The 15,856-nt window shown below is 36.6% G+C and overlaps 1 pseudogene; it reads left to right on the top strand.

The window, feature by feature from the left end:
• Positions 1–202: 202 nt before the first annotated feature.
• Positions 203–546, top strand: LOC123834675 (transmembrane protein 14C-like; annotated as a pseudogene).
• The last annotated feature ends 15,310 nt before the right edge of the window (positions 547–15,856 follow it).

Raw genomic sequence — 15,856 nt, 5'->3', positions numbered from 1 at the left:
AAAAAAATGTAATAAAAACACTTTTGAATCTATGGGATGTAGTTAAAACGGGCTTTAGAGGAAAATTCATCTTAAAATACTTGCTCAGCAAAAAACGGAGTCGTGGGGCTTGCGCACCCTTGTTGACCAGAGCAGACCTAGGGGAAAGCGGTTGAGTGCAGGCCTGGTGTGTGCTTCTGTCCGGTCAGAGTGAGAGAGAACAATGCAGAAGGACTCTGGCCCCCTAGTGCCTTTACTTTGGATTGGCTTGGCTATGCAGCGCTGGGTGCTTCTGGTGGGATCATTGGCTTTGCAAAAGCGGATAGTGTCCCATCACTGGCTGCCGGACTTCTTCTTGGGGGCGTAGTAGGCCCAGGTGCTTATCAACTATCTCAGGATCCGAGGAACATTTGGGTTTTCCTAGCTATATCTGGAACCTTAGCTGGCATCACGGTAATGAGATTCCACCACTCTGGATGGATTATGCCTGTGGGCTTAATCGCGGGTGCCAGTTTGTTGACGGTCACCAAACTTGGAATTAATGTATTGAATAGACCCCGTCAGTAGTAGTCATGTCCCAGCTTGGACTTACGAAGAATTTAAAACTTCCACTATTTTTAGTGTGTTAAGAGAAATAAGTGCAGCATTTTCACATATTCTGACATTTTACTTAAACTAAACCAAACAAAATGTCATTAATGTTCCAGGAGAAAAAAAATCAGTCATTATCATTACAACCTTAAAGAGGTGGGTGGTATATAACCCAAGAGCTTATTGTTATTCTCTCATTCAATTTGATTCTTATATATTGATGTTATCTCTTTTTTCTGCATCTATAGGTAAAGTCTAAGGGGTAAAATGTTAGGTATCAACATTGGGCGTGCTGAAACCCCATGCCCGACTCAGAACAATGTGAAAAAATTCTTTTATGAGATTTAGGATTTCTGTTCTTTGCCTCATCCTAGAGCACAGATCTACTTTGAAATCATGTCAAGTGATGTATCAATGAAAATAAAGTTTACTGTAAATTAAAAAAAAAAAAGGAGTCATGAATAGGTAGCCAATTCAAAATTTAGAGGAGAGAAAATGAAATTAACTCAAGGAAAGCAGAAGTTTGGTAGATTGAATATCGGTCCCACTTTTTCAGCTCTCTCTGTGTATGTCCCCTGCCTCTTGCCCTTGGGCTCCGCCAAGTGGATTTCTTTGGCAGATGAGATGCCAGTAGATGGGATTCAGCAGAGCCTTGCAGTGCGCATGTGCAGCAGTGTAAAATCTTGTGTGTCTGCAATTGCCCTGAGACTAACATGCGTCAGCTAGCCTGCTGGTTCTGGAGGAGGACAAGAGACACAGAGAGGAGAGCTGTATAAGCAATCCAGAGCATGACACAGAACTGCTTCAACCACCACGGCCTGGAGAGAGCCCCAGCCGACATCGAAGTTCAAATGTGACAGTGCCCTGGAGATTTTGCTCTGTGGCATTACTATGACAACATGAATGTATTATTTAGAAAATAGAATAATGGTAAATTTTATTTTTAAGTTTTTATTTTTAAATGTCTATAGCTTTCATTTATAAACTTCTAATTTTAAAAAACAAATTGTTAATCTCATCACAGAGAGAGAGAGAGAAAACCTCAATAGCAAAAGTAAGAAATGTTAAAAGAGGGGTGATATTCTGAGAAACAGAGAACACTTAAAGCTCAATAAAATAATTTTGCTGAAATATCTGAATAAATTTGAAAATTTGTATGAAGTGTTTTATTTTCAGAAATACAAAATATTCTAAAATTTAGATGAAATAGAAAATTTAAACTGAGTGTTTCCATCGAAAAGAGCCACTTCCTAAAAACACCAGGCCCAGATAGATTCAGAAAAGAGGCCTACTAAACCTTAATGAGTAGATAAGTTAATAATATTTAAACTTTTTCAGAGCATTAAAAAAAAACTGAATTATTTTTGTAACAAATACAGATATCAAAATCTAACAAATATTGTACAAAAAAGAATACCAAGGACAATATCACTTATGCACATCAATGAAAACTTTATAAATAAAATATTAGCTAATGGAATCTAGCAACAATTAAAATACACCAGAAACAACTGGGTTCAATTGAAGAAATGCAAGGATGGTTTTATATTAGGGCCTCTATTAATGACCTTCGTCATGTTAATACATTTAAGGGGAAAAATAATACGAACATAACTAAGACTGAAAAGGCATTTGATGAAGGTCAACATTCATTTTGGATTGAAAAACAACAAACACAATAAGAATAGGTACAAGTTTCCTTAACCTGATTATCTTACATCTGTATATCTACCTATTTTTCCCTGTATCTATCTCAGCCCCAAAACCACATGTTACTTATTATGGAAATAAATTGCTTTTGTATGCAATTTATAAAAATTATGTAAAAGAAAAAAAACTTATCTGCCAAAGAAATATTAATAGAAAGTGAAATAACTAAAAATAAATCTCATGGGAAATGTGTAGTATGTATATAAAGAACATATTAAAAATCTCCTGAAGGACATACACAAAAAAAGCCTGAAGAAATGGAAAGAGAGGGGCACCTGGGTGGCTCAGATTGTTAAATGTCTGCCTTCAGCTCAGGTCATGATCTCCAGGACCTAGGATCGAGCCCCACGTAGGGCTCCTGGCTCAGTGGGGAGTCTGCTTCTCCCTTTCCCCCTGCCTCTCTTCCCTGCTCATGTTCTCTCTCTTTCTCACTCTGAATAAATGAATAAATAAAAAAAATCTTAAAAAAAGAAATGGAAAGAGAGACTATGTTCTTGGTAGGATACTCTATATCATAAATATATCCAGTCTTCCCATATTAATTAACTTTTTATGGTACCAATAAAAATCCAATTATAAAAAAAGCTAGAAAAGCTGATAAAGTTCATTTGGAGAAAACAAAAACCAGGATAACCAAGGAAAATTTTCATAAGGGAAAGCATTAGGGGTGGACTAAACCCTTCCATATATGAAAACATCATTAAAACACTCTGGTATTTGTGATTAATAGAAAAACAAACCAGTTGGATAGAATTCCCGAAATAGGTCCAAGTGCATGCACAAATGCATTATATAATAAGGATGGTGTCTTAAATCTATAAAAAAATGGGTGAAATATCCCTGAAAATTGAATCTATATGTGATATATACCATAGCAAATTCAAAAAGGATCAGAGATTTGGATGTAAAAATATATCATAATAAAAATAATAGAAGAAAACATAGATTAATTCCATTATAACCTAGGCATGAAGTCCTTTGTTGCCTCAAAATCCAGAAGCCATAAAATAAAAGGTTGATAAATTCAATTGCATTAACAACAAACAAAAAAAGACCCATGCATGGAAAATGAAATCACCAATCACCATTAGCAACAATAAAAGATAAACAGTAAAGTGGGACTTACATACATAAATATCTAACTGACCTTACAGACAAAGGACTAATATCTCGAATTTATTACACACTAGAAATAACCTTATTAAAGGATAAGCCGAAGATATATACAGATATTTCATGGGGAAGGAAATATAAAAGGCTTTAAAACATGAGAAGATACTCAATCTTATAAAAAGTTCACATTAAGGGGCGACTGGGTGGCTCAGTTGTTAAGCATCTACCTTTGGCTCAGGTCATGATCCCAGGGTTCTGGGATCAAGTCCTGCATCGGGCTGCCTGCTCAATAGGGAGTCTACTTCTCCCTCTCCCCTCTCTGTTGCACTCTCTCTCTCTGTGTCAAATAAATAAAAAAAATCTTAAAAAAAATAAAAGTTCACATTAAAACCACACTAGAATATAATTTTTTAACCATTAAATTGACAAATATTCAAAAGTTTGATAGCACCTTTGTTTGCAGAGGTGGTGGGACTGGATACTGTGAGAATGGATATTGACTCAAACCAGTATGGTTTCTTTCTTTTTTTTTTTTTTTGTTAAAGATTTTATTTATTTATTTGAGAGAGAGAATGAGATAGAGAGAGAGCATGAGAGGGGGGAGGGTCAGAGAGACAAGCAGACTCCCTGCTGAGCAGGGAGCCCGACGTGGGACTCGATCCCAGGACTCCAGGATCATGACCTGAGCCGAAGGCAGTTGCTTAACCAACTGAGCCACTCAGGCACCCAAACCAGTATGGTTTCTAAGGGTAATTGGCAATATTTGTCAAAATTATAGTTTCATCTGCCTTTGACCCAGCTATCCTATTTCTACTATTTATTTCACAGATATGTTTGTACATATGCAAAATAATGCACACAGATTATTATTCATGCAAAAATAATACATGCAGCGATTTTTATAATATACAATGTTTGGAAATTATTTGAATATCCACTAGTATTGGACAGATTAAATAAATTATCTATATATCTAGGTCTATATCTCCTTTCAAAGGAATACAATACAGCTATAAAAAAGGAATGAGGAAACACACTATTGGGGGGCTTAGGTGGTTCAGTTGGTTAAGCATCTGCCTTCGGCTCAGGTCATGATCCCAGGGTCCTGGGATTGAGCCCCGCGTCAGCTCCCTGTTCGTGGGAAGCCTGCTTCTCCCTCTCCTCCCCGTTCATGCTCTCTCTCGCTATCTCTCTCTCAAATAAATAAATAAAATCTTAAAAAAAAAAAAAGGAAACACACTATTCATAGATCTATATAAAGGTCCCCAGGGTAGATAGATGCTAAGGGTGTGTGTGTGTGTGTGTGTGTGTGTATTTATTTGTATTCATATATTTGTTTTTAAGTTAAGTGATTCTTAAATGATTAGCTTAAAAAAAAGGAAAACGTAGGTATAGCATGCAATATTTTGTCTGTAATTGGGAGCATAAGACCGTATGTGCCCGTGTGCTTGTTTAGCTTAATACAAAGATAATGACATTGGTGGAAGCCCAGAAACCAGTAACAGAAGTTGTCTGTGAGGGAATGGGAATCAGGATGGGAACTGGGCACACACAGTGGGAGTAGGAGAGAGGCTTTCACTGTGTATCACTTTATATTTTCTTTTCATTTTGAACCATGTGAATGTATTATCTATTTAGAAAAAAAAAAAAAAAACCCACCCCAGTGAAAGAATAAACATAATAGCCAGAAAAACATTGTTGGGGAGGGGAAATACGTCAGACGACAACCAGCAGACTAATGGATGAATGTGTGAAAGAAGGGATAGAATCAGTCCCCTAAACTTTGTCATATTGTGTAGTTTGGGAATCAAAATCTGGGGCCCCACGGGCCGAATTTAGCACACAGATGTGTTTTTTTCTGGCCAGCACAATATTGTTTTAAAATGAAAATCTTAGTGTCTGTGTGAACCTGTACTTTCCCATTCGCTGCGGTCACCAACCATCTATTATTTTATACCAGATGCTGAGAAGCCTTTGAGTTATAATCTCTGATGGAGAGTCGCCTGTGGCTATATATTTTCATCATTGGCCGGAGGAACCGTTACCTTCTCCAGATCCATCTTTAAGAGCTTTTTCCCTGGACGAGAGCTATTAGCTTCAAAACTCAAAGTTTTAGATGATCCTCTAACCACGGTGAGAGATAATCCTTTTGTAAGCCACTTCCTCAGGAGTTAGGGGACCTAGACGGGGTACAAAGGAGCATGTGTGGTTCTGCCACCTGTAACATATTTGACCTGTTTGTGAAAAGCTTTTCAGAAGAGAACCAAATGTTCCTCTTAACATTTACTTAAAAAATTAGAAAATGCGTTAGTAACAGCCTTATCTCCCAGATTTGCACAGGAAAGGACAACATGACCTTTTAAATATTCTTTTTTAGTTAATTCTTAGGATCAAGATTGAGGAAAGAAATTGAGAATAAATATTGGAAAAAATATGACTGTTCAACAGCCAAACCTGGAAGGGTGAGCCCCACAAAAGGGAAAGTAATTGATAGATGAATAATACAATGTGTAAAGATGTATTAGTGTTTTCGTTATTTTGTACTATTTCTATTCAGTTGGAGCTGATTTCCATAGTAATATAGTTAGCTAAAAATCTGCCTTTGTATATAAGGTCTCCACAGAAAAAGCAAATATGAAAATGGCAATTTTTAAAACAATATTCTGTTTTTTGTTTAATAAAACTAATGTTTCCAAATCTGCTTTTATTAAAGCACAATAAATACCATCAATTTTTGACATGAAATCTCATTATATACTGTAAATATTTATTCCTTTCTAGGGGGAAGATTATGCAGTAGATGACTTCTCATTGATTTGCTCATAAGGCTGAGTTAGAAGTGAAGCTTCTTTTTATTTTCATAAAAATAAAAGGAACTCAGAATTTGACATCCATTCCATTTGGACCAGCTAATCAGACAAAGCACAGATGGTGCACTTTTCAAGAGCATTTCTTTTAGCATTAGAAAAATTATAAAAGTATTGTTAATATAAAAACCTTCAAGGTAAAATAGAAAACAGACAATGCTATTGCAGAGATCACTTCCTCTCCTTTCTGGGATTTATTATCTTACTAAATCTAAAGTTTTGGCATCAAATATTACATTTAAAGATGGGTAGAACAGCATAATTTATATTGTTCTATGTTTATAGATCTGAAAAAGAAAATCTTTAGACTCAAGACGGTGGCTTAAAGTAGAATACAAGGCAATGTATGGTCTTGATGTCAAGAAGCCCAGGGCTCCTTGGGGACCAGTGTAGCTCAGTCATGAGTAAAATTTCTGCAGACTTATAGGTTCTTGGTCAGTGATCATTGAAATCAACAAAGCTATAGATTTGTGAACTCTGACATGGCTTTTGGGAGTCTGATGGAAGCTACCTATGCATATGCATCTAGAAAATTTTGGATATACATTCAAGTGGATCACAAAACTTCAGAGAAATTTCTCATTAAGGATCCGTGGACCGCTAGTTAAGGGCCCATGAAATAAACAGTCTCTAAAAACATACCCCAAACATTTTTATCCATTTATTATTTGCTCTCTTACATTCCCTTTCTCTTTTCTAGAAATGTATGAATCATGGCCCACTTGCAAGTATTCTGATATTCAAAATCTAAGTTTGATTCTGTCATTAAGAGTCTTTTACATACAACCCTACCTTTTAGCTCTAGTCATAAATCTGTAATTTCAGTCCCACTCCTTGGAACAAAAGAGAGCTGGATTTTATTCAATTTACCTCTTCTTCCTTCTGTGCTAATGATGATGGGGGAGGAAAGGAAGGTGAGATTCTACCATTTTTACTGAATAAAAAAAAGTCAACTCATGTAAGACCTGGCATGTTAAGTTTTGGATATTTGCTTTTCCCCACAGTGCACTAAGTTATCCTCCTCCAGACTGTGACACATAATAGTTTGGTGTTTTTTAACTGTACCTAGAAAACAATTTTTTTTATTGAATAACATAAGATCAAACCATCAAAAGAATAAACGAGGTAGGTTTAGAATATTGTTTTTTTATTTTGACCGTTAAATACTTAATTCATGTTTTTGAAAAGTATAATCACTTGGCAGAGAAAACTTAACATCTCAGAGTTCTCAAAATGATTCTGACTTTTATGATCCCTTTTGAAGATCAGAATTCTTTTTGTGGACGCAACTTGCTGATGCAACTACTCGCGTGCAATCAAACAATTTCTCCTTTAAAGATAGTGACTTCTCAATATTCAATTGATGTATTTTTAAAGGGGACTAACTATCCACTTTATGAAAGCAATTATTTAGTTGTTCTGGACAAAAAGAAATAATAGCAAGCATAACATCCCAGACTCAGCCAAAGTCAATTTCAAATGCTGGCCTTCTCTATTCTTGGCTATCATGATTATAGTGTTACAGTCAGACTCCAGGACTAAAAATAATGAAATGTGTTGATCTTGAACTTGGTGCCTAGAATATCATTCTTCTTTTTTTTTTTTTTTTAAAGATTTTACTTATTCATTTGAGACACAGAGATACAGATACAGAGAGAGTGCATGAGCAGGGAGAGAGGCAGAGGGAGAGGGAGAAGCAGGCTCCTCGCTGAGCCAGGAGCCCGATGTGGGGCTCGATCCCAGGACCCTGGGATCATGACCTGAGCTGAAGGCAGATGCTTAACCGACTGAGCCACTCAGGCACCCCGAGAATATCATTCTTAAAAGACAGTCTCCTTGAACATGTTCTGGGGAAACTGGGTTAAGATAGCAAACTGAGAGCAGGTAGCTAACTTTCCTTTTGCTCAACATTTCTAAAAATAATAAAGATATTTTTAAAAGAATTAAATAATTCTGTGTTAAAATTTTTTAAGAAGTCATCAGTGAAGCAGAAATATTAAGAAACTCCTGAATAAATGGAAAAAAAGATACTGGATGGCAGTAACTGAAGGTGACATATTCAGAAGCTTGGACAGTTGTTTTATGGAAATTCAAAGCTAAGAGTCAAAGATTCAGTAGGAAGAGGGGTCACTTGTGGGGGACAATTGTGAAGGTGATAAACTAGGAAAATATGTTCTGAACATATGGGTAGCTTAACTCTTCCTTCTGATCTGATTCAGTAGGACAAGTTAAAATAGCAAATGATTGGGAGAAGCTGATGCATATCCAGGTAAATGGCAACATTTAGGAGGGCTTTATTTTATTTTTTTTTAAAGATTTTATTTATTTATTTGACAGAGAGAGAGACAGCGAGAGAGGGAACACAAGCAGGGGGAGTGGGAGCGGGAGAAGCAGGCTTCCCGCCAAGCAGGGAGCCCGATGCAGGGCTCGATCCCAGGGATCATGACCTGAGCGGAAGGCAGACGCTTAACAACTGAGCCACCCAGGTGCCCCTTCGGAGGGCTTTAGAATCTTCCACAATTAGAACACCAATTCCAGGCACTCTCTAGCTAGGAGTACGTCCTGCCCCCATCCTAATATCACTGCTGGATTGATATTTATGAATCAGGGTAATTGAACAGGGTAATTCTCCCCAAAAAACTCTTTACATATATATATATATATATATATATATATATATATATATATATATATGTCATATGTTTGATATTTTAGAAAAGTCATATTTGTCATAGAATAGATATAAAAAAATTTCAAGAGCAATCCCACCTAAATTTCAAAATTCTAATAGAAGAGAAAAGAAAGAATGGAGGAAAGGAAATTATTAAGAAAAACAAAGAAAGTAATTCTGAAGAAAGAAATGATTTTTTAGTTTTTAAGATACACTTCATATTAAGCAGAATACATGCAGTAATTTTACTTCATGTATAAAATTTTAAAAACATTGAGGATGAGAAAATTTAAACTTTCTGGAAAGATAAAAACTGGTTTTCTACAAAGAAATGAAAATCTAATTGACATCACACTTTTCATCAAAAAAAATGTATATTAGAAACACTGGAGCAAAATGTTGACTAGTACTATTTTCATCTAAAAACCCTGAGGTATGCATACCTAAAAGTGAATGATATGGAAAGATTTTATAACAAGATGCTAAAATAGTTTTGGATAAATCACGAAGATCGTAGATATTACATTCCAAGGTGAGGTTCTAGGTCAGAATGAAATTTTCAAAGGAGGTGACCCAAATCCAGTTATATGACCCTTACATCCCCTGCCCTTAAGAAAGATATAAAAGGGTTGGATTTAGAGACGAAACTCAGTAGATTTTTGGAGAACCCCACCCCACAAAAGAAAAAGTCTTCCAGAAAGACACCTTGAAGAGCTTACTAGGTGAAACTCTGAGAATTTGGGGGAAACAGGGTGTCTGATTCCATTCTAAGAAATCTAAAAGACAAAATGAGGTTTGAGGATGGAGTAAAGGAAAAGGCTTTGTAGTATGGCCTATATGAGAGAAAAAGGATGCAGAAGTATATCCTGTGGGTCCAACTAGGAGCCACGTAAAAGAGAGCTGGCATGGAGTCATCGTAGGTCCTATCCACCTTAAGTCCCTGGAGGTATGACAGATCATATACAGAGAAACTGTAGATATCACTGAATGCCTATGGATCCAAGAAAGGGGAAGTAAGAAGCTAGAATAAGATGGATTTGCCCACATCAAAGAAAGTGGACTTGAGATTCTCAACCATGCTCTAGAAGAGCAAGAAGCAGATTCAAACATCTTCTGAGTCAGCAGAGTTCTACTGGTTGATCACTACAACAGTATTAGTTAAGTCAAAAATTTCCTGCCCCCTTACCTTTGTTCTCTACTTCAAGTCAGAGATCATCAATAGCAAGGTAGAGGACCATGAGTAGAAGGGCTAGCAAGAGAAAAATTAAAGAAAGCCCACCTTCTGATCATAGGCTTCCCATTAATCCAAGGACTGAGCTGGATGAGAAGTAACTTCAGGAGTTGAAAAGTTGTCTCCTACACTGGGATGAACATTTAAGTTATTAAACTCAGCCTGTGTTTGAGACTTGAGGTGCCAAAGATTCTACTACTGAAGAAAAATAAAAAACTATATGGTGTGTTTAGGCTTTGTCTGAAAGCAAGGGACACTCTAAGACAGATTTGAAGGCATAGACAGAAAGAAAAAAAGTTGTTTGGTAATTACATCTCCAGAGCTGTGTTTGTTTTCAATATTGCTATTACAATTATAAAAGGGAACAGGAAAAATATATATTTCACAACTACTAAAAGGAGGTAGGTACCGATTTTAATACCAGAGAAAATAGAATTTAAGGTGAGAAGTATTAAGTGAGATAAAATCATATTGGTAAAAAGTAGAATTCATCAGGAAAATATGAGTTACAAACCTCAAGGCACCAACAGTGTAACTTTGATACATATTAAACTAAAACTAATAGAAATTCAAGAAGCAATTGAAATAGATGTATAGGATTTTATACATGCAAAATAATTTATATTCCATTCAAAATTCAGTGAAACATTCACCAACATTAACTCTCTATTAGTCCTTAAAGTTTACTTCAAGAAGTTTCTCAATTTAAAAGTCATGTAAGCCATATTTTCTGGACACAAACAATACAATTATTCTTATTCTAAGTAACTATGATTATCGAGGAAATCCAACAGGAAATTACAAATATTTAGAAATAAATAATGAAAGCAGTGTGTGTGTGCATGCATGCACATGCGTGCCCATGCGTGTACATAGACATATCCTGTAAAGTGGTACTTAGATGAAAATTTCAATATTAAATATATTTGTTAGGAAGCCATAAAGAAATGAATTATGCATTCATTTAAAGAAGATAGAAAACAATAACAGTAAAATATACAAAAAAGTAAAGGGAATAAATTAAGAGAGAAAAGGGAAAATTAACCATATAAAAAACAAAAGTATAAACCAGGTCATTAAACCAAAAGCCAATTCTTGGGAAAGACCAGTAAATACAAAGTCTTCAGTAAATCTGATCAAAGAAATAAGAATAAATTTCACAGTTTTTGACAAATGCATAGTCTCACGCATTCACCATTATCGTATCATACAGAATAAAATCACCTTCCTAAAAATTTCCCCTTTTCCACTTATTTATCCCTTCATCCCCTAGAAACCCGTGAGCCATCATTATAATACCATTTAGAGAATTTTCACCATCCTACAAATCTTCTGTGCTCTACCTATTCATCTCTCCCCACCCTAACCTCTCCCTACCCTAACCACCCTAACAATAATCTTTTCATTTTATCTGTAGTTTTGCCTTTTCCAGAATGTCATATAATTGGTATCATATAGTGTGTAGCCTTTGCAGGCTCTCTTCTTTCACTTGGCAATATGCATTTAAGTTTCCTCCAAATCTTTTGGTGGCTTGAGAGCTTATTTCTTTATATGCTGAATACTATTCCATTGCATGGGTATACCACAGTTTGCTTATCCAGTCATCTGTTAAAGGACTTGGCTGTTTCCAGTTTTGGCAATTATGCATAAAGCTGCTATAGACATTTGTGTACATATTTTGTGCTAACATGTTTTCAACTCATTTGGATAAATGCCTGAGAATGCAATTGCTGGATTGTATGGTAAGCCTATGTTTACCTTTGTAAGAAAATGTTAACTTTCTTCCAGAGTGGCTGTGTCATTTTTGCATTCCCATGAGAGTTCCTCATGCTCCATATCCTTGCTACCATTTGTTGTTGTCGACAGTGTTTGGATTGTAGCCATTCTAATGGCTGTGGAATGGTGTCTCGTTGTTTTAATTTGCAACTCCTTAATGATATGTGATGTTGAACATCTTTTCATACGCTTACTTGACATCTATATATCTCTTTTGGTGAGGTGTCTATTCAGATCTTTTGTCCATGTTTTAATTGGGTTGTTTGTTTTGTTATTGCTTGAGTTTTAAGAGTTATTTGTAAATTTTAGATACAAATTCTTCATAGGATGTAGGTTTTACAAATATATTTTTTCCAATTTGTGGCTTGTCTTTTTGTTCTCTTAACAGTGTCTTTCACAGAGCAGAAAATTTTCTCTTAAATGAAATTTAAAAACCCAATGTAGATTTTCTCCTGTGTTATCTTGTAGAAATTTTAGACTTTTTTATTTTACATTTAGGTCTATGATTAATTTTGAGTTCACTTTTGTAAAGGTATAAGGTCTGTGTCACTTTTTTTCCATGTGGATATCCAATAGTTCCAGTGTCATTTGCTAAAAAGATTATCCTTTTCCACCTGAACTGCTTTTATTCCTTGTTAAAGATCATTGGCCATTTTTGTGTGGGTCTATTTCTGGGCTTTTTATTCTATTCTGTTGATCTATTTGTCTATTACTTTGCCAATACCATACTGTCTTAATTACTGTGGTTTTATAGTAAGTCTGGAAGTCAGGTAGTATGAGTCTGCTAACTTTGTTCTTCTTCAATATTGTGTTTATTATTTTGTGTCTTTTACCTTTTAATATAAACAGTAGAATCATTTTGTCAATATTCACAAAATAATTTGCTGGGATTTTGTTTGACATTACACTGAATCTTTAGAGCATACTGGGAAGAACTGATACTTTAACAATATTGAATTTCCCTTTGTTTGCTGGATCTGTCAATTACTGATACAGGAATTTTGAAGTCTCCAACCATAATAATGGATTTGTCTATTTCTCTTTAAAATTCTATCAGTTTTTGCCTCATATTTTTTTTTAAAGATTTTATTTATTTATTTGAGAGAGAGAATGAGAGAGAGAGAGCATGAGAGGGGGGAGGGTCAGAGGGAGAAGCAGACTCCCTGCCGAGCAGGAGCCCGATGCGGGACTCGATCCAGGAACTCTAGGATCATGACCTGAGCCGAAGGCAGTCGCTTAACCAACTGAGCCACCCAGGCGCCCGCCTCATATATTTTGATGCTCTATTGTTAGGTGCATACACATTAAGGATTGTTAAGTTTTGGAGAATTGACCTCTTTATCATATGTATGACTCTCTTTATCCCTGAAAATTATCCTTGCTTCTGAAGTCTGCTTCATCTGCCATTAATATAGGCACTTCAGCTTTCTTGATTAATATTAGCATGGCATACCTTTTTTCATCCTTTATTTCTTTTTTTCACAGCACTATGAATTATAATGTCTAGACCTTTGGGGGAGGGGAAGTCATACAATCACTTTGGAGACACCTCCAAGGGGTTGCCAGGCACTTTGGTACAGAAAGGATTTGGTCCAGTTTCTTGCTAGCTTAGGATACAAAAAGGCACATAATGTTGGTGGATCAAACCGCCCTGGGCTGGGGTGGGGCAGAAGGTAGACAGGGAGGTGGTTTGGGGCAGATGGGCAGAGCATGGGTGTGGGCTCAAGTTCTTGTCAACAGAGCTAGTTGGTCCTAGGTGAATGCTGGGGTGGCAGAGGGCAGCCTGAAGGCTCAAGCTGGGTAGATGTTTATGTGGTGGCCTTCTTTTGCCCAGTCCACCAGCTCACTGCTCTAGAATCACAGCTGGATTTCCTTCTGGGTCCCCTCCAGGAGGCTGGCATGAATGACGTTCCCACAGCTTCATGGACCAGTCCAGGCTGTTTCTGGGAGCCTCATTTTCCCACCAGTCTTCCTGTGCCAACCCCTCAGGTTGTGCTCTGATGTGACTGTTGAAGTCTCCTGTGAAGGTCAGGGGCAGCCTCAGCCAAGTTGCTGCAGACTTCACTGGGGTCTTCCCAGACCATGGCCACCAGGGTGCCAGTACCTGATGAGGACTGGGTAGAGGTCTTCCTCTGCAAGTCATGGTAGAGCTCAGCAAGAATGCTTTCTGGCACCTTCAGCATCTTCACCCCACTAGCTTGTAGCCCTTCCTCTCAAAGCACCGGATTTACATTCCTGCCCCAGTGAGTCACTGCTGCAACCCATCTGCTCACCAGAGTCTGCTCCAGGTCCAGGAGGGCCCTCCTGAGCTGGGGTGCACAGGCAGTCTCTCCCAGGGGCAGTAGGCTCCACAGCAGGCCCCAAAGCACTGTGCACCTGAAGAGAGGCCACTTATGTTACCCACTTGGGGGCACCTTGCAGACCTGGACTGACCCAGCTGCCTGAGGCCTCCTTTATCCCTTCACTTTTAATCTATTACTTTATAGTTAAAATGAGTTTCTTGCTGAGCTGAGTCTGGTTTTTGTTTATTTGTTTTTAATCCACACTGACAGTTTCTGTCTTTTAATTGGTGAATTTAGACCATTCATATTTAAAGTGATTATTCATACAGTTGGATGAATTAACTGCCCTATTTTTACCATTTTCTACTCATCACTCTTTGTTACTTTGTTACCTTCATGTCGTTTTCCATCTTCTTTGATATTAATTCAGCTTTTTTTTTTTTTTTTAGTAATCTCTATACCCAATGTGGGGCTTGAACTCACCATCCCCAAATCAAGAGTCACCTGTTCCTCTGACTGAGATAGCAGGTGCCCCTAATTCAGCTTTTTATATGATTCCATTTTCTGTCCTTCTTCCTTAGCATACCAATCACAAGGTTTTTTTTTTAATTGCTGTTACTCATTTCATATTTTCTTTTACCTTCATTTATTCCTATTCTATTGCCCTTCCTTTCTTCATGTAGATTGGATTTTCTTATCTATCATTTTCCATCTCTCTGAAGAACTTTTGTTTAACATTTTCTGCAAGTCAAGTCTACTGGCAACAAATTTCCTCAAAATTTTTGTTTGTTTCAGAATGTCTTTATTTTTCCTTCACTTTTGAAGGATAATTTCACTGAATATAGAAATCTAGGCAGATAGGATTTTTTCCCCCCAATGATCTAAATATTTCATTTATTCTCTTACTGCTTGCAAGGTTTCTAAAGAGAAGTCTGATATAATTCTTACACTTTTTCTTCTATAAGTAAGAATTTTTTTTTAGATTGCTTTCAAAACTTTTTTCTGTTTTTGTTTTCTGCAGTTTGAATATAATATGCCTAGGCATTGTTTGTTTGTTTGTTTGTTTTTAATTGCTCTTTATCCTGCTTGGTGTCCTCTGATCTTTGATCAGAGGTTTGGTGTTTGTTGTTAATTTTAGAAAATCTTTGGTCACTATTACTTCGGATATTTTTTCTGTTCCTTTCTCTCTTTTCTTTCTGGTATTCCCATTATAGGTGTCTTACAACCTTTGTAATTGTCCCACAATTCTTGGATATCTGCTCCTTTTTTAAAGCACTATATTCCCTTCGCTTTTCAGTTTGGGAAGTTTCTATTGACACACCTTTAAATCTTATGCCATTGATCAGCTGTGTTTACTGTTTGTTGTTTCTGCAGGTGTCAGAGGTTAAAATTTCCTCTAGTGTCTTTGTTTTTGTGTCCTATGTTGACTTTGGGTTTCTCCAAAGACCCCTTTTTAAATAGAATCCAAGTATTGCAGTTCTTTCTACTATACTTCCCTGTTCTTATAAAGGAGGACGGTTGATGTGGCAGTAAGGTGTGAAGGGGAAGTGTTCTCTGAAACTACTATGATTAGATCTCAGTCTTTTAGTGGGCCTGTGCCTGGCCAGTGATCTTTACAATTATTTGTCAGTTTTTT

Source organism: Mirounga angustirostris, unplaced genomic scaffold (genome assembly GCF_029215605.1).
Source record: "Mirounga angustirostris isolate CCGP_5_RB_7025 unplaced genomic scaffold, mMirAng1.0.hap1 SCAF_1, whole genome shotgun sequence".
NCBI lineage: Eukaryota > Metazoa > Chordata > Mammalia > Carnivora > Phocidae > Mirounga > Mirounga angustirostris.
Note: the sequence above shows the minus strand (reverse complement) of the source record. Positions and strands in the feature narration are given on the sequence as shown.